At 44.4% G+C, this 25670-nt stretch overlaps 1 protein-coding gene across 2 annotated transcripts in view; it reads left to right on the plus strand.

Moving 5' to 3' along the window:
* LSAMP (limbic system associated membrane protein) overlaps window positions 1-25670 on the plus strand; it is a 413410-nt gene that overhangs the window by 44271 nt on the left and 343469 nt on the right. The gene's annotated exons all lie outside the window — the stretch shown is intronic.

Raw genomic sequence — 25670 nt, forward strand, 5'->3', positions numbered from 1 at the left:
TGTATTGCCTTTTAATTGCACTGAATTACCCCTTGTTCTTGAATTATGTAAGAGGGAAATAAAGTGGCCATTTACCTTCTCTTTACTATTTATTGTTTTATATGGCCTCTGTTATTTGTCCCTTCGCTAACCAGTCACAATCTTCTGTCTCCTCATACAGAAGTCTCTCCAGGCCTCTAATTACTTTTGTTGGCCATCTGCGCCTCTCTCTGTTATATGTATACATAGTTGAGCTGGGATGACCAGAATGGAACACAGTATTCCAGGTGAAGGCATCCCATTGACTTTTGCAATGGCATTATAATATTTTCAGTGGATGAAAATTACCCCCGTTTAAATGACCCCACAACCCTATGCACCACTTAAATCCAACGTAAGCCCTATTTTGTGGGCTTAGATGGGATTTCATTGGAGCTCAGGCCTTGTGCTGGGCCTGTGCCCAGAGGTGAGTTTCACCTAGTATTATTTTCAATCCTATTCCTCCTTTATCTGAACATTTTGTTTACTTTTTTCTCCATCACTACCCAGTGAGCTGAGGTTTTCTTTGAGGTGTCTACAATGACTGCAGATCTTTGTGCATATGTCCCACCTGACTACAGGTAATATAGAACCTAGGAATACTATCAGGGGGTAGCCGTGTTAGTCTGTATCCACAAAACAACGAGGAGTCCGGTGGCACCTTAAAGACTAACAGGTTATTTGGGCATAAACTTTTGTGCATAAAAAAACCCACTTCTTCTTCAGAACCTAGGAAGGTATATGAGCAGTACAAACTGTTTCTTCCAATGAGCATTACTTGTGTCAATACTGAATTCTGTCTGCCAACAGTCATTGTGCTGCCCAATGGTTTAGCTCTGTTAGGATCTGCTGAACAGGGCCGCCCGGGGGGGGGGGGGGGGGGGGGGGGGGGGGGTTTGCCCCCGGCCCCGGGCCCTGCAGCCCCCCCCCCCCCAAGAATATAGTATTCTATAGTATTGCAACTTTTTTTTTATGGAAGGGACCCCCGAAATTGCTTTGCCCCAGGCCCCCTGAATCCTCTGGGCAGCCCTGCTGCTGAAGCTAATCAAACCACCCTAAATAATTTTCTCATCTGCAAATTTTGCAACCTCACTATTCATCCCCTTTTCCAAACAGTTAATGAATATAATCCTTCCTCAGCACAAGGGCATAGACTAGCTGACATCTTGATTTACCTTCCAGACTTATATGTGTATGATTCTATGAAACACACTAGTCCGAATACAGATCCTTGTGGCACCCCATTGTTTACCTTTTGCCTTATTAAAAATTGATACATTTAATTCCTAATCTTCGTTTGCCGTCTCTTAACCAATTCCTAATCCATGACAGAACTTTACCTACCACCCCGTGAATCTTTAGGTTCCTTAACAGATTCTTGTGAGAGAGTCTGTCAAATTCTTCTTGAAAATCTGAATATATTGAATTTATAAAAAACATCGGCGGATGCCAATCCTACACTCTGGGCATCTGTCCCGTAAATTAAAAGCACACACACATAATACAAAAGGACTGTCCATAAATATAGCCTCCAGACATAGAGCTCCGTCAGTGTCGAAATCTCTCCAACATTCTGTAGGGTGAAGACTAATGCAAAAAATTCATGTAGCTTTTCTGCAATAACCTTCTCCTTAATATTCTCCCCTTACTCCTTGGCAGTCCCACAGGCCTACCGACTTTATCTCTGCTGAGAAAGTACTATGGTCATGAGCACTCTGTAAATACTTGCAGTAGTGAATGGCAAAGGAGAATTATTATTTGTTGTTTTATTATAATACAAATACTTGGGGTTGTTACAACAATGATCTCCTAACTCTGAGCTGAGTTTAAGCAGCATACAATTTGCTCTCTCCTTTTGTCCACAAAGCTGTGATGGTTTGGGGTAAGTTGGACTCTCCCCGTCTCTTACTCTGATCAGCTTTTCCCCTGATGTTTGCTGTCACTTGATCAAACAGGCTTCCTCTACTTTCAGGTGGAGGTGAAATCCCAGAGCTGCTGACACTGGAGCGCTTGTGAAGGGCACCAGCTAAAGAGCTGCACGGAGTGGTTTTGCTTTCAGTCTATTTATTATTGTCCTTGAGGGGACAGGGAGAACAAAATATATTTGCCAAAGTCACAGCTTTGAGAAGGACGTTGCCAAAGACTATAGCATCCCTCACTTTCAGCACAGGGCAAAGAACACACAGACATGCAGCACAGTGTTTCTGTGTTTGTTTTGAATTCCGTTCCACCTTTTCTCCTCCTCCATTGCATTTTTCCTTTCTGCTCTAAAGGGACAGTTCTGCCATACGCCGAAGCACTGGTATATGTGGCTGCTAAGGAATGGAACTGCATCTGGGATGGGATGGATAGACGCATTTCTCGGCCACCTGGTCCCATTTCCTCCTCTTCCTTTGCATATGTTTCCCTACCACTTGGTCATCCTCTCCCATTGCATGCTGTAAGCAAGGAAGGGAAGCTACTGTAACCCACACACCTCCTGGGTGTGGTGTTCTGTCCCATCTAGTGGCACCAAGACCACTTAGAGAGAGAGATCAAATGAGTCTGTTCTACAGCCTTAGCTAACAGTTGGCTTTTAGTTCATACAGTAGAGGCTCATGCACTAAGCTCCAGAGGTCCCCGGTTCGATCCTGCCTGCCGACGACTGGGGTCATGTGACTTGCCCATTGTTAGCAGACCACCAGCAATGCGTCACAGCACTCCAGTGGTCCACAGGCCAGTTTGATAAACTATATATTATAATAGAGGGAGATCACTAGAGAAGTATATCATTATCTCTGTCATATTCCCCTACATCAACTGTCCCTTCAAATTAAATTTTGATCTCTACATTGGACATCTCTTGGCACAACTGAACAAACTTGTCTATCTGTGGAAAGTACATTTAAAAACAAAACAAAACAGTGAGCAAGAGACTGAGTGAAACAGAGAGAAGGATGTCTAGCTACATATAATCAAATCCCTTAACACCCCTAAGTGACACCTCTCTCGCCCACACATACAGGAAATATACTGCACAGATGCCATTAAGATGGAGCTAAACTAATTTAGCTGCTGGGTTGGGGAGATGGAATGCTTGTTCCTTTAAGAAATTATTTACCACTGATCTCTTGCTAAATGTGAAAAAGTTCCACCTGCTAAAAGGAAATGTAAGGAAAGGCCAAATTGTTGGGCTGTTGGATTGTATCCACACCTAGACTGGTAATGGCTCTTGGCTCTTTGCCTTACTGTGTCTGGGGATCCTCAATTACTAAGAAATCCTGCAAGATGAAATTGTCTTCCTGCTCCCAGGTGTGTGCAGGTGATTCTTTTCTGTCCAGCTGTTTACTGACCTAATCTAATCTACAGCCTTGAAATGCACAAGGCTCTCAGATACAATGGTTATGGGCATGGTTTAAAAACATAGATAGAGATAGCTATTTACCTTAAATCACCACTGCATTTAGGTGCTTTAATCTTTTTTTGGATATCTGCCTTTGTGGAAGGTGTATGTTGAAGTCCCACATGAAACTTTGTTGAAATCACCTCCGCCCCCAATAGAGATCCCACTGTGTATGGTCATCAAGTGGAGACTAATGCCACAGTAGAAGATTCAGACTTGTGTGGCAGGTCCCCACCAGCCAGTGCAGGTATCTGATCTGTCAGCTGGCCCCTGGATTAAACACTAAGAGGTGTGTGTGTGTAGAAGGGTGCTGTCCATTTGAATGGCATCTCTCCTTGATTTCAATAGCTTAGCACCACACCTGGTCATGTTAGTGATCAGTAATAGTAATAATGATAATTACTAACTCTGTTTATGTAGCTAACGACATTTTTCATCCAAAGATCCGAAAGCTCTACAGGCTTCACAAACCAGGCGTTCAATTATGACTCTTATGAGCCCAAATCACATTTTAAAGTGATAATGTCTCTGTAGACCTGGGGAGAAAAAGGAGAGGGGCACCCCTTGCTATGCCACAGACAGGACAGAGCCATGACCCACCTATAAGCACCCCATCTAGGGCCATTAGTGCTGCCAGTACCTTCTTTGCCCTCTTTGCTCATTCTCTCTTCTCCTCTTACACACCTGGCGTGTATATAAAATATGTAGTCACTTCATCTGCCACTGCAATGCAGCCAGCCCTGGGGTGAAAGAGAGCAGCTGTTTAATAGCGCACAGCAACACTTCATAGCAGTTAAGTGGAGAATAATACCATACCCATTTAAAACTGCAGGGGGGAGGTTAGGGATGCAGACTGTAATTACCCTGGTTGGAAATGGGCCAGGGCTCCCTAACTCTTGCAAAAAGCCCTGTGGATCTTTCATGACAATAAATGGTCAGGCCCATGTGCTTTTATGTTTCATCTGTAAGACCGATCACCCTTTTTCCAGGTCCTTCAGGGAATGTGTTGATCCTGATAGATCCAGCCCCTGATTGTATGCACAAACCTGATGAATTAGTGTCAGACAGACTAGTCTCAACTTGTCCTCAACACTAACTATGGGAAGCAGATGGTTAGAGGCTTGTCAACGACACCATTATGATCATCCTGTGTTGCAAGACTAAGTTAATGCCATGAAAATTAATTGCTGCATGCTAGGGTGACCAGATGTCCCGATTTTATAGGGACAGTCCCAATATTTAGGGCTTTTTCTTATATAGGATCCTATTACCCCCCCACCTCCTGTCCCGATTTTTCACACTTGCTGGCTGGTCACCCTACCGGAGAAGCAAGTGAGGGGTATGCCCAGTTCTCACCATGTCTCTGGTTACCAGGCTGGTGAATATTGCTCACTGACTCCATGTAAATCACTGACATCACAGTGCATTGAGGTAACCAGGCCCCTCGGGCCTGCCTCCCAAGTGGGGTGATGAGAAGAGGATCCCATTGTTTAGAACTATCTGGTGAGATGACATTTCTCTCCATTATTTTGAATTCATTGCCCCATTGTTTCATTCTTCTTTTCTTTCCTTTTGGAAGCTTATCAAAGAGCTGTGGAAGTGATCGCTGAATGTCTGTTATTTATGGGAAACCAGTGCACTCACACATAGAGAACAACCCAGTATGATATTAATAAATTGTTGGTTACTCATGAATGTGGAAGCCTGCTGTCTTATCAGTGAAACATTAGCCATGCATCAGTGCAGCTGAGGTCTCAGCTCTCTGGTATTGACTGGGACCACAAAGAACTCTCAGAATGAAACCTCACGACAGGAAAACTCAGCTGGTATTGGCTTTTGTTACAAACTCAGGATGGGATTGCAAATCTTCTAGCAAACCCAAGCTGTTTTATGAGGGGGAACCCAAGCCTCGCTTAGGGTGAGGAACTCATTCAAGCCTATTCTTGGGCACTGGGGGGGTGGGGTGTATCACATCCTGACCTAGTCTTGGGTTATGTGGGCTTATCCAGGCCTAAACTCAGGAGATCCCATCTGGGCCTAACCTTGGTGGAGTAAGCTCCTCTTGGGCCTAGTCTCTGGGGGAACCTGGCCTGATCTATGTTTTCCAGGGGAAATTTTGTGAAGCTTGGTGGTTTTACACAGCTGTAGCATTAGGTCCCTTTTTAACAATTTATTTTTGGGTGATCTATCTGGCTCCCATAGCCATAGTGTCTGAGGACCTCACAGTCTTTTTAGCATATTGTCACACTTCTGTAGGGCAGGGAAGTATTATTATCCTTATTGCACAGATAGGGAACAGAGAGACTAAGTGACTTACCCAAGGTCACACAGCAAGTCTGTGGCAGAGCAGAGAATTGAGCCCAGCAGCTCTCGCAAGGCTAGTGCCCTAACCACTGGACCATTCATCCTCTGTTGGACAGTGTGATGGATGGTTGCTTAAAGGGACCATGCAGAGACCAACACACTCATATTATTTGTGATCCAAACCAGGATAGAGAATAAGTCTCCACAGAAGTGAAAAGAGAATGCCTTGTCCCACCATGCTTCTGACCCAAACCTCATTGCCACATGCTTCCGACCCAAACCTCAACCCAACCCAGGGGTAAGGGTTATACCAAGCTGGAGAGATAAGGGTTGGGCTTTGAGTCATTTTATCAGAGAATGGGGACCATCACCTGCTGGGTTCAATTGTATTGATTGTGAGAGACGGGGAGTCTTCAGCTAGGGAAATGGAAATTCTGAGTTTCAGCCTGCTCTAATCAAAACATCAGAGGCTGAGCGAATGGGGAGGGGCCGGGGCTTAGACCAAGAAATCATGTGCAGGACAGAAGTGCTCCAAAAGCCAGGCGGAGTTTAGACGGGGTCATGGGGGGGATGAGAGTGGATCCTTTTATCTAAGGAGAGTGTGGACAAAGTGATGAAACAGTTCAGATGGTGGCAGATCGCCCGGCTGTGGTGCAGAAGCATAAGAAAACCACTCTAAGACGTGATGACTTTACTCACTCCACTTAAGTGTCTTGGGCTCCATCAGCAACGGTGAACTTGAAAAGATGCGCAGAAGGGCAGCAAATGGGATGTGAGAGGCTGAGTGTTCTGAGCTAACAGGACAGGCTAAAAATAAAACCAAAGTCTTTATAGCCTATGAAGAAGAAGGCGAGGCTGTTAAGAGGAGATTTAATTGAGTGTAAAATCCTAAATGGTATAGATAATACCAAGGCATGTCACTGTGTGCAGGCCAGTTCAGAGGAGAGGACAGGTAGCAGAAAGAGATATTAGTACAGCTCAGCTCCTCTGCCAGGGTTTATTCACCCAAAAAACTCTCAAGTGTCTGGGACCACTAGCAGCAAGAAGAGGGAGGAAAAACACAAGTCCAAGGAGTAAAAAGGCATCCCAGGGAAACAGAGAGCACCCGTTATCTTGTGGATAGATGGATAGATGAATGGATGGATGACCTCGTTATAATGTAGTTGTCCCCCAACCTGATTTACAGTATGGTTAAATGACTAGAGAAAAGAGAACCTCCGGTGTTGTAACTGAGTCAGATAATTGGGCTAAGCCTTGAACAGATCATTAGGATGTGACCAAGACTCTAGTCCACCTGTGCAACCCAGTTATAATATAGTGTAGCCTAAACTAAAAATGTAAACCATGCTGTAACCACCTCCTGTGGTATGTTTATATATGGGAGACAGACCCTGAGCCTTACAATCCCCCTGGACAGGAGTTAAGAAGACCTCACATTCTCTTCCAATTGGTGCTGCTCAGCCCTTCTCCAGTGTACACCTTGCAAGTCCCCTGACCTACAGTACTTTAGCCATCAGCTGGTGAAGTGGGAGCAAGAGCCTCGCTGCAGAGAGGGGCAGATTCTAGCCTTTTGCTCTGTGCAGCCTCAAGCAGCCATAAAGGTGGCATAACCAGCTCCTGGGGAATTCTCCTTGGGTCGAGAGAATGCACTGATAGCATGGAGCCACCATACTGTTTCTATGCCACTCCCCACTCTTTCTGGGCCATAAATGCAAGGTGAAGGGGTTGCACTCTAGCTAGTCCAGGCTGCTGGAATGGGCAGTTAGGCCATGTCAGAACAGCATTCAGGCTGCCCAATCTTACACTGGGTGCCGGACTGGTTTCTGGTCTGCTCCAGAATCAAGGGGCTGCAAAGGTAGCATACAACCACTTGGGCCTTTTGCCCCATGTCACAGTTCAGGACATCTGCATTTCTGCTTAGAGGCCCAGCAAAGGCACCCACTCTCAGACTTCCAGCTCCCTAGCCATTGCCTTTCTGGGTGATGACTCAACTTTCTCTCCCTTCTGACTGGGGTATTTCCAGGCTGCACAGTTCCCTGCCTCTGCTGTGTTATTCCCAGCAAAGACAGGTTGCCCAAGGACACATGCTTACTGTTTCTACAGAGACAGTTAACAGGTGTAATTCATAAAGCTATAAGTTACCACACAGCACTCTCTACATACATCTATTTTCTTCTTAAGGTAAAACACATTATGGAAAAACATATTTAAAACAATAAAAGAACCTACATGCATGCTAATAAGCTTACCAGAGTTCACTGTAACGGGACAGGAGCCGTCCTTCAACTCTCCACCACATGTGATTCCCTGTGGTTAGACGTTCATCAGAGCTCCAGCTCAGAACAAGCACCCAATCTTGTGAGGCTTCAGTAGGCCCATCCTCCAAGCCCCAATTCTTCGGATAGGGATGGCTGTAGACCAGCAGGTCCCGTCCATTTGCTGGATCAGGAAGGCCAGGAGTCAGTTTAAAACCAGGCTATTTATCCAAAAACCCTTTCTTAAGAACATAAGAACGGCCATACTGGGTCAGACCAAAGGTCCATCAAGACGAGTATCCTGTCCTCTGACAGTGGCCATTGGCAGGTGCCCCAAAGGGAATGAACAGACAGGTTATCATCAAGTGATCCATGCCCTGTCACCCAATCCCAGCTTCTGGCAAACAGAGGCTAGGGACACCATTCCTCTAATAGCCATTGATGGACCTATCTTCCATGAATCTATCTAGCTCCCTTTTGAACCCCATTATAGTATTGGCCTTCACAACACCCTCTGGCAAGGAGCTCCAGAGGTTGACAGTGCATTGTGTGGAAAAAATACTTACTTGTGTTTGTTTAAACCTGCTACCTATTAATTTAATTTGGTGGCCCCTTGTTCTTGTATTATGAGGAGTAAATAACATTTCCTTATTTACTTTCTCTATACCACTCATAATTTTATAGACCTCTATCATATCCCCCCTTAGTCGCCTCTTTTCCAAGCTGAAAAGTCCCAGTCTTATTAATCTCTCCTCATACGGAAGCCATTCTATACCCCTAATAATTTTTGTTGCCCTTATCTGAACTTTTTCCAATTCCAATATATCTTTTTTGAGATGGGGCGACCACATTGGCACGTAGTAGTCAAGGTGTGGGCGTACCATGGATTTATATAGAGGCACTATGATATTTTCTATCTTCTTAACTATCCCTTTCTTGATGATTCCCAACATTCTGTTCACTTTTTTGACTGCCACTGCACATTGAGTGGATGATTTCAGAGAACTATCCACAATGACTCCAAGATCTATTTCTTGAGTGGTAACAGCTAATTTAGACCCCATCATTGTATACATATAGTTAGGATTATGTTTTCCAATGTGCATTACTTTTCATTTATCAACATTAAATTTCATCTGCCATTTTGTTGCCCAGTCACCCAGTTTTGTGAGATCCTTTTGTAGCTCTTTGCAGTCGGCCTGGGACTTAACTATCTTGAGTAGTTTTGTATCATCTGCAAATTTTGCCACCTCACTGTTTACCCCTTTTTCCAGATCGCTTATGAATATGTTAAATAGGACTGGACCCAGTACAGATCCCTGGAGGACACCACTATTTACCTCTCTCCATTCTGAAAACTGACCATTTATTCCTACCCTTTGTTTCCTATCTTTTAACCAGTTACCAATCCATGAGAGAACCTTCCCTCTTATCCCATGGCTGCTTATTTTGCTTAAGAGCCTTTGGCGAGGGACCTTGTCAAAGGCTTTCTGAAAATCTAAATACACTATATCCACTGGGTCTCCTTTGTCCGCATGATTGTTGGTCACCTCAAAGAATTCTAGTAGATTGGTGAGGCATGAATTCCCTTTAGAAAAACCATGTTGACTATTTCCCAACAAATTCTGTTCATCTATGTGTCTGACAATTTTGTTATTTACGATAGTTTCAACCAGTTTGCCCGGTACTGAAGTGAGGCTTACTAGCCTGTAGTTGCCAGGGTCACCTCTGGAGCCCTTTTTAAAAATTGATGTCACATTAGCTATCCTCCAGTCATTTGGTACAGAAGCTGATTTACATGATAGGTTACAGATGACAATTAGTAGTCCTGCAATTTCACATTTGAGTTCCTTCAGACCTCTCTGGTGAATACCATCAGGTCCTGGAGACTTATTACTGTTTAGTTTATCAATTTGTTCCAAAACCTCCTCTAAAGATACCTCAGTTTGGGACAGTTCCTCAGATCTGTCACCCAAAAAGAATGACTCAGGTTTGAGAATCTCCCTCACATCCTCAACAGTGAAGACCGTTGAGTCTGACCGTTACTCTGTTGGTCCCTGGAAAATCCAGTTTGAACTGGTATATGCGCCCCTCTCCAGGGGTGTGGGTTCAAAGGGTGATCATGGAGGAAGTAGTAGCATCCTCCCTCCCTACTGCAGAAGATACATACAATGCCACAGTAACACATGCGCAATTGCATTTTTAATACAATGTACCCCAAAGGTATTAACCCGAATTCAATAATGTTTATCGTAATTCCATAAGATTTGTTCAGGATGTTACAGGATATTGTCTGTCTGTCACACCCCACTCCTGAGTTTCATCAAGCACACAGCTCAGTATCTGACACAGCTCATTATCTGGGCCAAGGATGGAAACAAACACACATTAACTCTCTGTACAAGAGGCTCTTATACACAACTACTCTGGCCTAATTTCAGTTTTATCCTATTAACGTATGTAATGCTCAAGATGCTGGGCACCCAAGGTTCAGGGCGATAAGGCGTAGGGATGTGGCAGTCCAATCTGGGTAAAACCAATCCCAGACTCTGGCCCAAAGTCACACACAAACCAAAGCCTCTTATGTTTTGAAAAAGTTGTTTTTCTCACGATTCTGTATTCCCTAATTTGGCCCAGAAAGGGGAAGCGTCCAAAATAGAGGGCAACATAAATCTCAAAACAGGTTGGACTCTACTTCTTGACATTTCCAGCTTCCTATTCAACCCAAAGAGGGTCAGATAAGGTGTGGACAAGAAGCAGAGCTTTGGGACAGTTTCTCTGTTTGGTTGAGTTTATGGGGTGGGGGAGGTGTGTGCGGATGACTGTGACATTGATGGGGATGGATGGGGTGGGAAGGTGAGTGAGAGTGCACACTGCAGTGTTACCAGCTCTCAGGATCTTACCATGAGTCACTTGGCATTTGAGGTTTTAATTAAAGCCCCTGCTCCTGGAGTCGTGTAATTAGGTGAGAATTTCAGCTTTAGGTTTTTTTTTGTTTTTTTTTTTAAGTAAATTTCTAGCCTCATGGTTGCAAGGGAGAAACTTGAAATTGTGACCAAGTATAACCTAAAGACTCAGAAACCCAAAGGTAAAGAAAAAGAACCCAATGCCCTTTCGACATTTGGGGTTGACAATATTACTAATGGCTGTTAAACGTAGCTGTAACATGGTCACCGCTCTGAGGCATTTAGAGTGTAAATAGGGAAAGACATACACAAGACAAGGTAACGGACAACTATTCACAGGGTGACCAGATGTCCCGATTTTATAGGGACAGTCCTGATTTTTGGGTCTTTTTCTTATATAGGCCCCTATTACCTCCCACCCCCTGTCCCAATTTTTCACACTTGCTGTCTGGTCCCCTAATTATTCAGGAAAGGAAGGGGGCTGTATTCATTATGAGAAGAAGGGAGGAGGGTATTAGAAGGGGATTTAAAGAGGAGAGAGGGCCCTTGGTGAATGAAGATAGTACAGTAACACCTCTTTCTCATGTTTATAACTGGATTCTTTGTGTAGAGGCAGAAGATGTTTGGGTTATAATATTGTTTGAGAAATGCCCTCTGAAACTTTTGCTGCAATCTGTAAAGATTTGTCAAGCTCCCTGCTTAGAAAATAGTAATAATAAAACAATAGACACTGAAAAAATGTAGAAATAGGAACAAAACAACCCTCAAAATGTTGTTTAACTTTTCCACCTCCTCTGGGAATCAGCTGCTGATTTCACTCCAAATTTAGCTGCTATTGCTCTGAGCTAAACTTTCCATTTATATGAGAAAAACCAGTGTCAGGAGGATTACAAACACCTCTGCTTTTGATTTTTAATAAAAAGAGAACATTTACCTCTGAACAGTAGCATCAAGAACGGGAATTAAACCTTAGGAGAGCCGGCTGACCTTTGTGAGGTGCAGATCCAGGGGGAGGAAGGAGAATTTTGTGTGTGCGCATGTGTGTATACACACACTCTCATCATCACCCATGCATTCATATTTGCTGATATAAGCACACACTCCTACGTGCATTGAAAGAGGCATATGCACAGGTGCATTGTGCGTGAGAGTGCATAACATGCACACATTATATCTCTCTCACTGACACACAACCACACACACACATACTTCCAGGGGTGCGGGAACAATTTCTATAGTGGGGTGCTGAGAGCCACTGAACTCAACTGCAAACCCTCTATATGATGGAACCACTTCAAACCAGGGGGTGCAGCAGCATCTCCAGCACCACTAATTCTCACACACTAACTGCAAACACACACGCATACACATGAACAGAATCGCCAACGCCAAGAATTCAAAAATTATGAGCCAGGCTACCCAGAAACAAGAAATTGTCTTAAAAATCATGAGACTTAAAACTAATACTACATTTTGGGTTCTTTTTATTTGCTGCCTGTTTTTCAGCCTTTAGGGTGCACATTTTCAAGCTTTCCTCTGAAACGATGAGAGCTAGAAACTTATTCCTTTTTTCCCCCTTCAAATTGAAGCTGAGATTGTCATGTAGTCACCTGACTCCAGGTTCTCTGACTTAAAGAAAAACACCAATTACTGCGAGATTTCTGATAAAATCCAAAGAGTAGGCAACAGGGATGGAAGCCATATGTACACTAGAAATCTCTGCACTGGCTCCATTACTGGTCTACACAGGATAGCCTACGCACTGGCATTTTTACTTCTGTGTCATCCAACCCTGTCAGCAGCAGTTCTAAATGACACAGTGGTGTAACCTCACTCCCACCCCTCACCAGTGCTCAGCCTACACTCTTGTTCCCACCATTACTACCAGTGGTAAAGCTGTACTTGTGATAGTGCAACAGTGGGAGTTTTCCCAGGAAAGGGTAGTATCCACAAGGCAAAAAGATTCCCACGCTTTCTCTGACGCAGAAATACATGCATGTAAGCTAGAAGTCTTATTTGAAAACATATTTTTTTCCCCATTTTGATATGTATCAAACCTCTGTAGTGCTGTAAAAGAGTGTGTGACTTGATTTGCAATGGTAATATTGAGAATCATGGTAGTGATTCAATCCATGCTAGAACAGAGGTTGCATTGTTCCCATCTCAACAGGACTGAACCTGGTAGGGGAACCTAGGGTAATTGAGTGTGCTAACAATACCAAGCACTGGAGACTTTTTTCTCTGTGTGTTTTTGTGCAGACCTAATCACTCTAATCACATCAGACGTTCAAATTATTCTAATGTTACTTATGGAGAAGTGGACATTTAAAAAATAGGAGCCTTCATCATCATCATCTCCTTTTGTTGTTGTTGTTACTGATGAAGCAAAACATACAGGAAATTAACAGTGAGTGTACTGAAATTAAGCATGCACTTTAGATCCTGGCACAAACTACGGAACAGATTTCTGAACTTTATAACACTTATGTTCATTTAAAAAAAAAATTGCCTGTCAATGTTCAATAATATATTTCTTTTGCATTTAGGCAACAACAACAGGGGAGACCCTGTGTAGCCAATATAGGAGTTGTAAATTGCTAGTATGATGAGCAGACTGCATTAGTCTAGTGGATACAGTGTTCGCCTTATATTGCAAAGGCAGGCAGTGAGTTCAAATCCCACCAGGGGTTCTGTTTTTATTAGAAATGCTTCATGTCTTTTATTCTGTGTGTCAAATGGATCACTACACTTTCGGCACTTAATTATCTTTATCATCCAAAAATACTCTGCTTTTAATGAAAATATTAAAATAACTCTCTTTGTTCAAGGAGCAAACATAATATAGGGCCCGATCCTGTGAGATACAAAATGCCCTCAACTCCCCTCCCTCTCCCATTGAAGTCAAAGGGAGTGGAAGGCATTCAGCACCTCAGAGGAGCTGTTCAGCACCTTGCAGGATAAAGTCCCATACAGATGTTTATGAAGGGTGGCATTCAAGTAGAACGGAATATGTATTAGAGAATGCACTTCCTTTTAAAGCCGATAGCCTATGGGACAAATTCAGCTGTGAGTTAAACCCGTGTAATATTGAAGCAAGTTCACTGACAACAGCAGAGTACCTCTGCCTTTAAGATGGTGTAATTAAGAGCAGAATTAGGCCCTTTATGTTCCATTTTTCATTCTTAATTTAGTCCTTATAATTTTCAGTGTTTCTCTTGCAGTGGTGGAGAACAATAGGGGAGCCCTCCTGTGACTAATTTAACACCTGTAATTTCCTCTAGACAGGAAACAAAGATTGTGTAGTCTAGTGGCTAAAGCCTGTGCCTCATTCTGTGAGCACAGTGATTTCAAATTCTATTGATGTTCTTCATCTTTCACTACAATCGCTGCTAATTTGTTTCCATCCATGCAGAGACATATTAATTCTTACTACTTTTGTACAGCAAATCCAAACTCTGTTTGATCCAAAACATTTCCCATGTAGGAAAAATTTTTGAACGCTCTTAGGTGTCTTAGGAGCCTAAGTCCTCTTGACCTTAGACTCCTAAGTCACTTAAGTGCTTTAGAAAATGTTACTCGTTAGCCCTAAAATACTTTGAATTCTGAGGGATCTTACTTGAAAGTAGGAAGAGGCAGAGTCCAAACATATATCAAGTGCTCACAGTTAGGGTCCTGTAGTACATTGCATAGGGCATTTATTTATTTTAAGGAAAGACTTTGAAGTTTGATAATACTAATAATCTGCCAGAGTTTATCCTTCCATCAGAGACACCCCCTTGCTGTTAAGGATTGTGGGTATAGTGGAATAAGAAATTCCCTATATTAAGTAACACTATAATAAGGACTACCACTAGAGGGCACGCAGAATACTATGGACCTATAATTCTATGTTATAATAAATTCAATTTATTATTATTTCTCCTATGAAGGGGAGGGGGAAAGTACATTTCCAGAGTAATTCTTGAACAATTTCAGTCTTGCTATTGGACTGATCCTTATTTTTGAAATTGCCTGATTTCATTTTGCTTGTGAAATGAGTTCATTTTGAAGGATTAAAGTTCAGCATGACTTGGAAGTTTTATTTCTCAGATTGTGCAAACATTTTCATCAATTTGCAACATGAGACCATAAGTTCTCCGATTTGCTTCAAACTCGCTTCAGGTTCATTCTAAAGATTTGGGATCCTTCTGATGAACCTATGTAGAGTTTCAAGTCTGTAAAGAAGCGTGAAAGCAACCAATTTTTGGCTAATTTTGCATTTTGTTGCAAATATTACATGTGTCTGTAATAGGCTAAGCCTTGCCTACTAAGACTTGGTACTGAATAGAGCTGTTCAAAATACAGCACAGCATTTTTGGAAAAATGTTCATCGAAAATTTCATCCTGTTTTTTTTTTTTTATTGAAATAACACATTTTGGAAATATTCAATCACCCCAGACCTGAATTATCAGAGGTGAATTGGCACAAGGGGCTAGAGTTGCAACTGTCATTGAAAAATAGCAATGAACTCTTGTGTGTACGGTGTGGTGTAGTACTCAAAATGTAGACATACCACCAAACCTTTTTACCTATCACCAACCAGGAGAGACATGGAGACTGAGCTCCCCCGGCATCCCTAGCTACTCCTTCCAGGTCAGGCTTGAGGCATATTGGTGGAGGTTAGCATGGGGGAAGCTTGCCTTGCTATTGTCTGCATTCAGTGGATCAAGAAAGTCAGCCACCAGCACTGAAATTCATTAAAAATATATATGCTGTATATGATCAATATGAACAATACGAATGTGGGCAGCAGTCCCTCTGTGGTGTAAAGGCTATTGAGCGCTGGGCTCCTTTAACATCATAGCTGATCAAATTGCCAATAATTCCTCTCATGCAGTGATGCCCTTGCTTTGTTTCTCTCTCTCGTTCCCCTTGTCCTGCTGCTGTTCCATGGCCAGCCCCAGCCCCACCCATAGCCCAAAGTGTCTGCTGTGTGTCTTCATTTCCTCCTCATAGATCCAGCCTGTCCTGGCCAATTTGCTCTGCTGACGGGTGTCAGCATCCCATGTCCTTGTCCTTGCTTTCCTGAATTAAAAATTAAACCACGTTGGATGAGAGCAGAGGAGAGTCTTTCTTCAGGTTATTGACAGACTATTGACAGGCCCCCATCTTGCTGCCGCCCATCCCAGCCAAGGAGAGGAGGAACTGAAGCTAGGTCAGTTCAACCAGAGTCCTGGTTTGTCTTGGCTTGTGGTGACACAGACGTGCTAGGAGTGATTATTATTCTTTCCCAAGGAGGACTGTGCATATGTTTGCACATGTGTTTTCGTACATGCAATGTATATGTGCAGTTTCATGCATGCTGTGGATGTGAGCTTATGGATATGTATGAATGCCAGGGGTGCCAGGTAACAGCCTGTTTGGGAAATGGCCTGAATGTTTGTCTGGCTGTGCACAGTTTTTAATGTCTATCCTTAGCTGATTAGCGCAAGTTTAGCTGCACCATTGTGAGCACTTGATATATGTTTGGACTCTGCCTCTTCCTACTTTCAAGTAAGATCCCTCAGAATTCAAAGTATTTTAGGGCTAACGAGCACCATTGTTGTCTGTAGTATGGGTACTAATGTTTCTAGCATACATGCACTGAGGGGTAGCTAAGGCTTTCAGCTCTGCAGAGTTGAGGTGAAATAAAATCACATATGAAGATGTGGATGACACCCAAGTCTTAGGGGGATGTTTGCCCACAATACAAAACCAGGATGCAACTCAGCATGATAGGCAGTCTGTGCTCAGGAGAAACCCAGGACTGAGATAGCAAGAGATGATTCAGGCTTGCGGTGCGTTGACATTGCTGTGATGGGGCTCAGAATTTGAATAGCAGGGGCTGCTGCAGGTCTGGTTTACAATGCCTTGGCAGGGCTGGGGGCTGAACTAGAGTTGAAAGAGGTTGTTATGGGCCATGACTGAGATGTATTGACATAGTTGTATAGGTGATGCTTGCACCCTCACTTCTCACATGATGCTTCTCTGTGGCCAGTCCTATCAGAGACGCTTAAGAGAAACAAATTCCCCGACCAATGAAAGTAAGCCCGGAGGTAGTGACCCCTAATGAGCTTGCACCCTCAATGTGTTCCCTTTAGGGAACAAGTCTGCTGTATGGTGCTCTTACCCACAGCTCTGGGACGCTGGGGGTTTAACTAGGACTAGAGGAAACCTCCCCCACCAAAGCAGGTAACTTGCAGTGTTGGAATTTGACGACCTCAAATGTCCTTGCTTATCGAAACGGGGGTGGGGACAAGGGAGAAGAACAAGTTTGAGGAGATAAAGATGTTTTACATGATTTACAGTCCGACCTTAAGATGTTCTTGCCAGTGCATTTGAAGAAAGAGGAGAAGCTTCCAGACGAGCTGAGGCTTTTTTCTTATCAGAAGGGTTAAAATAAATGCTTTCTCTGCTGCCTCTTTTTCTCAGCTTCTCTGGTTGATAAAAGGAAGATCTGTTTTATCACATGAAGCGATAAGGAAATCCACAGGGACCAGGAAAAATTTCCTCCCTGCATGTGGTAGGGTGGTAAAGCAGAGTGCTCTGCTTTTTCAAGGGAGTGGGGCAATGTCTGCTTTTCCTCTGTGGTACTGGGGTTTACGTTCCCACATAGGCCACTGACTTTCAGAGTCACTTCCCCATTTGGGGCCTCAGCTTTCCCTTCAAGAAAATGGGGATAATGATCATGAGCAGAATGGGCTGGGACATGCAGAAATAGAATAGGAGAATGCCATGGCTCTGCCTCCCTGCACTTCTACTCTACTCTAGTGAATCTAAAAGTGGCATTATGGGTTCCACCGTGGTTATGGCTCCAGAACAAATATACTCAGTTCATAAATAAAAGCAGTTTTTTAAACTCCCAGAGCCACAACCTCAGCCTGGGATTTGAAAGTTAAGCTGGGTAGCATCATGATGCTTCAGTATCATCAACAATGAAGGCTCGGCAGTCGGAGCTTAGTTAACTATTCCGTTGCATTCCGATGTGCAAAGTAGAATAGACTGCAGATCCAGAGCTGTGCTGGTTCCCGCATGGCTAACCAGAGGAAAGAACAGCAAACTGTTATTGTAGGTAAATGAACAGCTCTGACTGAGCAAGCCCAGAGGCAGAGCAGAAGAGTTAGAAAGCAGCATTCTTGCATAGTCACTTTTCAGAGTAGAACTGCACTTTGAGGACACTTTGTGTTACCGGGCTTGTTGCGGGAGGAACTAAGCCCATTGCTGCTGCCTTGCTTTCCATCACATCCAGTTGTGTTTAACAATGTTTTTTCAAAGTGTTTCGTGGGATGTTAGTGTCCCTTTAATTATCGTGGGAGTGCCACCAACCTTTGGATATTTTGTCTCTCCGGCTTCAGTCTGTCCTCTGGGCTAATAACCCATGGTCGCTGTTCTCTGTCTCTGTCTTGGTCACTTGTGAATTTCCAATGTCACCCTTGGGTTTGACAGGAGGGGGCTGGCCAGACTTTAGAAACCCTCTCCCACTTCCATACCCCAGTGTAGGTAATGCACAGGATTTGTCAATCTGCTCTTTCTACTTGCTCAGTCTGTGGGGCTCTCTTAGGGAACTTTACACGCAGCCCTCATGAGACCTGGCTTGAGTCTCTGCCCGAGTACAGTACAAAACAACTTCCTTCTATTTAGGATATTTCACACTAACTGTGTCTCCAATGCTCAGAGGGTAACATAATTCACACCCTTGGCTGAGTGAATAAATTAAAGTCTCCGGTCATAGGGCCAAAAGCAGAGAGAGAAGAGAAAAGAAAAGGCAGAGGGGGAAGGGAGGTTGAGATGTGAACAGAGATGGAGGGCAGGTGGTGTGGTGAGCAATAGGGAGGCTGTTCCACGGGACAGGAGCGGTGGCCGCGAAGGCTCTTGTGCAGAGATGTGTGATTATGTGATGGGCTGAGGAGGAGGCTAGTGCTAGAGAAACCAAGAGTAAGGTGAGGATGAGAGAGAAAAAAGGTCTGTGTGGGTTAGCTCTCACAAACAAACAACCCCATGGAAGGTTTAAAAGCAATTTTCAGCTGGACCCCGTAATAAACAGTGAGCCAGTGGAGGTGTTTGATAATGTGACTGGAGTGATGTGGCTCTGCTTCTTTGTAAATATGAGAGCACCAGAAGGAGTCTGGAGAGCAGGGCCTCAGGGTGTCCATGGAGATGAACCATTTTGTCCTAGTACAGTTGCTTTGAAGTATCTGACTTAAATGTAATTTTAGGGACGAATGTGGCCCCTGAATCATGCTACAGTCTTGCTCTGTTCAAGCAAATACAAATGTAGAGGGGCTGTCATAAGTGTGCCTGGTTCTGCTCAGCTGGATCTGAGAGCAGCCGTCTCTAAGCCCAGTTGCCGGTGTGTGCGTGCCACTCAGCCACTAGCTAGCACTCCTTCAGCTCTCTGCCTTACTGGTGTGATGAAAACACACCTGGAACTTAGGAGTCTAAATAATGGTCTCAAGCTCCCCATGAAGAGCTTGGTAATATTTACTGAGCCCTACGGCTTCATTCTCCTCTGTGCCTGTTGCATTAATGGCTGGCTGCAAGGAGCGGGAGAAGGGATGAAGGATCGCTGAGAAGGGCCCAGGCGACGTGGCTAACGGATGGCCTTATTAGAGACGCTTTCCTAGGGCCTAAGCAGAGCCTTTTTGTCTGAGTCTGCAAGAAGTGGGTCATTTTGCTAGGCTGTCAGGCTCCAGCACTCACTTGAGAGGTAGCTGTAACTGCAGCAGGCTGCTGATTTCTCTCTGCGTTTTTTTGTCTTGGCGATGGGCCTGAGCAGCTCTGAGGAGAGGGCAGAATAACCCCTGCAGAGACCAGGTTAGAGACAGGTTACAGACCCGAACCCCAGCGAAATCTCACATCCAGTGCGCAACTTTTTGAGATTTGCAAAAAAAATTGGTGATTTTTGTCCCCCACTTTATTTTTCATTGTAACACATCTCTGTGTGTCCTGATTCTGTCTGCGGAGGAGGAGGCATCGGGGATGGCTAAGGTGGGCCCTGTTGAGAGCTACCATCTGTCTGTATAATCTATTGATGCATTTTTGGAAACCCAGTGCTCAACATGTGTTACAGCTCCCCCTCTGTGTCTAGTCCACAGAAGATATGAGTCTGTTATCACCCTACCTAGGCAGTGTTAGCTCAAGCTGTTGCAGACCATGGTTTTAGCCTTGGAAGTCCATGGTTCTACCCTGATGTGTTTGCCAGAATGGTGGTTATCACATTTATATCCTGCTCGCCACCACTGCCACCTTACTAATGAATCATCCTATGAGAAGCACCCTAGTGCTGAAAGCAGCAGTGCCAGAATGCCACAAGAGAGATTACTCAAAGGTGGGAGGGGGCAGATATTTCCAGCCCAGTGAGAAGTCTTGAATCCCACCAGAGAGCCATTCTCACAAGATTTTACAGCCCAAGTTTTCAGAACCTGACGGTTTCAGATACTTCAGAATTAACGTCCACATTTTGTGGTGCTTTTCCAAACTCAACCATTGATTCCTCTGTGGTTCGCCTGTCCTTAGGTGACAGACCCATGCTATATCCCCTGCTGGAAAACTAAGCATAGTTTAATCAATAGAGCTTGTAGCCCTGCAAGACAGAGCAAGCCCTGTATGAACTGTAACCTAAAGAGCCAGGGAGCTTCTTTAGTGTTCCGTAGTCTTAGGGGAGGCAAGTCCAGCAAGTGCATTGCATGCTGGGCATCAGTGTCACAGTCAGGACACAAGGAGTAGCTGAAAGAGATACAGAAGGAGAGAGAAAGTGGGCCAAATTCACCCTGAGTGGAAGTTGTCAGTTTAGTGTCATTGCACCAGAGGTGAATTTGGCCCAATAGGCTGGCATATAGTGTCACACGATATTTTTCAGTGGATTACGTGGATCCTGGTGGATGCTACTTGTAAAGAAGATAAAGGTGAGATAGCCACTAAGAAGAAAATCTGTTTTAAACACAGGAGGCATTGAATTATTGGACTTCTTTTCTGGTGAGGTAGCAACAAGGAAACACCAGAGCTCAGATGTTGATCCTGTGCATGTTCTCCACTATCTAATCTTGCAGGTGAACTGTAGAAGGAAAGGTCCCAGGTGCCAGGGACTCTAGGAAGTTGGGGAAGGCTAGTTTCTGTAGATTTCATCCCCCCCCTTCAAGGACCTTTCAGGCTTGGAAGTTATACCTACTGCTTGGGAAGATTCATTCATCAGCAGGACTGTACCCCAGAACTTTGACAGAGTTGGTAAATGAGCAATCCCAGTCCTTAGCCATAGGTAAGGCTACATTTTTGTCACGGAGGTCATGGAAGTCATGGAATCTGTGACTTCCAGAGTCCTCCATGATATTCTCTGCTTCAGCCCCAGGGGCTGCAGGACTCTGGAGCTGACAGCCAGTGGAGCCCTGGCAGCGTTGCAGCAACAGGCAACAGCAGCGACAAGGGGCCCCCTGCAAAGTTCCAGCAACAGGTGACAGACTCCTGAGGAGGGAAGGGGGAGGCCACCTCAGGTGAGCGGCTGGGGGTGTCCCATTTTCTCTTTGGGAAACATAGTCACCCCACAGCTCCCTGGTGATGGGGGAAACCATGGAGCTGCAGCAGCAAAAGCCACAGACAGGTCACGGCTTCCGTGAATTTCTGTTTATTGTCCCTGACCTGTCCATGACTTTTACTAAGAATAACCATTACAAAATCTTAGCCTTAGCCATAGATTAGCCATCTGATATTTACATTTACGAATCCTTTCCCCCAGGTCATCCACAAATCTCAATATATAGAAACATAGGAGTTGCCATTCTAAATCATGCCAATCCAGTATTCTGTCTCCAGCAGCTGCCATGATCAGATGTTTCAGAGGAAGGAATAGACAATTATGAAATAATCTGTCACTGGGGGAAATTTCTTCCTCACCTAGGTAGTTAGTGGTTGACTTATGCCCCGAAACATGAAGGTTTATAGTCCTTATAAAATTTTAGAAGTGGGTGATATTCTTGTTATATATATTGGTATGTCTTTTTTTTTTCAGTCTACTAAGCATTTTGCCTCAATATTGGCATGTGGCAGTGAGTTCCAGAGGTTAATTTTACATGATGTGAAAAAGCATTTCTTTTTCTCAAAAAGTTTCAGATGCGTCGCCTGGTATGTGGTGGGTGCATAGAGGGGGTGAACATGGGAAGAGGTGTTATTGTAAAAGAAAAATCCATTACAAATGATTGATTACTGGATCCCTAATGTAATCAGCTACATATTGCTGGTTATTTCCTTGTGGCAGTAGTGGATTAATGATTGCTTTTAGATTATTTTTTTTTTTTATCATGGGAATAACATGTTGAGTGCATGGTTCTGTTGGGACAGAAATAAAGATTGCCAAGTCATACTTCCTTGGTTTATGTTCTTGTCAGATCTCATAAGCTAGGAAAAGGAGAATTTGACTCGGAGACCAGGGGCTTTCCAGGAAGAATTAAAAAAAATCTTGAGATCTTTAGTGACGTGGGCCAGAATTTTTTAAAATTCTCAGCACCCACAGGCGGGTCAGCTCTTCAAAGGAGCACAGCTCCCAGTTAGGCATCTAACTAAGTGACCAGATTTTGAGGGAGCTCAGGATCCTAAATGCTGATCTGTTTGGAAAACTTGCCCCTAATTTTGACAATGGAAGCTGTTTGGTGCTCATCGCCTTTGAAAATCTGGCCCCAGTTGTAGGTACTGAACACTTCTAAATCTAGCCCTGAGCTCTTTAAACACTGAACGCAAAAGAGATCAAGTAGCAAATTATACATTTAAGATGACGAAGCAGTAGCACAGAGGCCCATAGGAGCACACTGGGGTATTGGTGCAATACTGGCATGGTGAGAAGAGTGCCACCTACTCACCGTCACTTCCCACATCACCTGGGGTTTTCTTGAGTAGTTTTGTGTCCAGGTGGTGACTGGATCTGAGCCTGCTTAATTTATGACACCTGACAAGATCACTGCTCATGGCACTAGAGCCTCAATGAATGTCTTCCTTTTCTAATGCTCTGAATTTGCATGGAGAGAGCAGGGATTAAGGACAGGCTGTCCTGATGCAGCTTCTATTAATAAACTGGGAAGATTAGGAGCTTTGTCAGGATGAGATTGTTTCCTACTTAATTTAATTATTAAAAAACACCTTCTGCTTAAATCCCCCAAAATAAAATAAATAAAAAGTGAGATTATTAGAGATAAAGTTTAAATTAACTCTGCATTGTAGGTCAAGTAAGAAAATTTCATCTCCTGTAAAATCACCAGTGGTAGTGCCAGTTTCCAAGGTGGAGTCACAAAGATCTTCTATTCCAGTTTCTTTTTTGTTAGGCTTTAGTTTTACCGAAAGGTGTTGAATTGGCAGCTCTGGGGATTGACGTCACAAAGAATGGGTGGTATCAGGGCAAGCTTCTCTATCACTGTCCTAGCAATGAGCCTCCACTCAGCTCTGGAGGAAACATATCCAGGGATGAGAAAGGAGTCAAATTTCTCCAGCCCATGTACTTCTCCCTGCAAGGGGAGGCAGCTGGTGCAAGTTGTGAGGGTACCTATCTCCCCATTGGGACCCTCCAATTCATTTTACAATTGGTCACCAAAGAATTATTAGATGAGGGGCACTCACTAGCAGTCTGGGATGCAATTCAAACTGCAGAGACCCAGAGATCAAAAGCACTTTAGCCCATTCATGTGCAGTTGAGTCCCCTTGGGACTTGTATCTCAAAGTATGACTGCCATGCTTTCCGGATGTTTTGTATCTCCTCGTGCTCTAAACAGAAAAAATGGCTAGATTGCAGTGTAATGACCTTAAAGACACAGAAAGGGGGGGGGGGCAGTTTACTGGCAAAGTGCATTACAGTACTGGGACCTTTGCCAATAACATTCATGCCAGAGCCAAGGACTTTCATTTCCCAAGAAGAACTGGGGATTAATGCATCTTCTGAGGTCAATCTACAAACCAACATGTCCATCGCAGAGCTTAGTCTTGGTTAAGTGTCATGCTTGTAGGGTCAGTGAAGATCAATGGAGGTGTATGATTACCTCAAAAATCTTGAGGGAAAGGGCCTCAAAAGATCTCTTTAATAGTGTCCTGGAAAGTTCCCTTTTGTGTTTTTGAATTTGGTTTTGGAACCGATAAAGAGATAGACCCCAAAGAATCTACCTCATGTATTAAGAGAGGCCCAGTGCATGCTGGGAAGGGACTTCAGGGACTTTCCCTCAGGTCTGTGTAGTTCCCCAGCCTGAGTGGATGTGCTCAATAAAGCTTCTAGTGCTTTAAACCATGCTGAGTCTCAGTGTATTAATTCTATGTTGCTAAAGGGCCACAGCAGCATCCATAAATCTGCCCCTATGCTTCAGTGATTCCTCCACCTATCCTGAATTGTACTCAGCTTTTGGTGAATAAAGGGAACAACTCATTGAGCTTTTCCTCAGGACAACATGCACACACACTGTTCTTAAAAGGTGGGTGTCAGAAGCTCACAGGAGTCCCACCACTCTTGGGAGGGATAGCTCAGTGGTTTGAGCATTGGCCTGCTAAACCCAGGGTTGTGAGTTCAGTCCTTGAGGGGGCCATGTAGGGATCTGGGGCAAAAATCTGATCTGTTTGGGGATTTGTCCTGCTTTGAGCAGGGGGTGGACTAGATGACCTCCTGAGGTCCCTTCCAACCCTGATATTCTATGATTCATTGTGTATGTGAGTAGCATGAGTCCCATAGCCAAATCTCCTGCTAACCACCTTCCCAATCGCGAAGCCCTGGTAACTGTTCACAGGACTGTGACGGGGCAGCCCCGCCCCGCACTGGACCCAGCGACATCAGACCAGTAGCCCTGACGGAGGAAGTCCCGCCCTGTGTGTACTGGGCATGCTCCAAGTGCTCAGGGAGTATAAAGGGAGGGAATTCAGCTCAGTCTAGGCTGGTGGCTGCAGGAGAAGGACCTAACTGGGAAGCTCCTGCAGAGGACCAGCCGACGCTCTTGAAGCTGCTGGGAACAGAGGCTTCTACAGACCGGCACGAACCCCTACAGCGGGAGGAACCAGGGGAGGCGACGGACCTGGAGACCCGCGGAGAACCCTGGGATTCGTGGGAGACCCCAACTCCCAACCCGGTAGGAAGCGACCCGGGGGAGGTGACGGACTGGTGCCTTGCCCCCAGTAAGCCTCAGCGTGTTTCGGTAGGACCCCTCCCTCCACCGAGCCAGTAGTAAGGCTGTGCTGCCCTGTAACCAGGGGCGGTTCTATGGACTCTGGCCATTAGGCCGTGCTGCCCTGTAAGGAGGGGCGTAAACCCTCACACGGACCATTAATAATTAATCCCTGTTGCAATTAGCATCATTCTAAGAGCTGATGGTGCAGGAACTGCGAGTGGCAGCTGCCTCATCTAACTGTACCACAACTCAGTTCATCATCTGATCAACCAAAACAGCTAGTTTTGCCTCAGCTTTTCCCTTGTTTTCTTTGTCATGTGACTTCTGTTGTATTAATTGTTATAAAACTTATCTAATTTTCTGCCCTGGGAGGCTTTTCATGTCAGCACTTCTTGTCACGGTAGCCTCTATGAAGAAAGTTGAGAAATCTCTTTCAGGCCTCTCTAATTTGGCTAGGTGCTTATTGTCCTCTTCTTGCTGTTCCTCTCTCCCTGCTTATAGCCTTTCAGGATGTCAGCAGCTATCGTCAGGAGTGGACTGAAGCCCTTGGAACATCCCTACGGCTTTTTGTTTCTTTTGACCCGGGTTCCATAGGTCGTGCTGTCTCCAAGAGAGCCATGGCTAAAAGGCTGCCTGACTATACATCTTTCATTATTATTTCTAAGC

This window comes from Terrapene carolina, unplaced genomic scaffold, assembly GCF_002925995.2.
Source record: "Terrapene carolina triunguis isolate 2854851 unplaced genomic scaffold, T_m_triunguis-2.0 Scaffold242, whole genome shotgun sequence".
NCBI lineage: Eukaryota > Metazoa > Chordata > Testudines > Emydidae > Terrapene > Terrapene triunguis.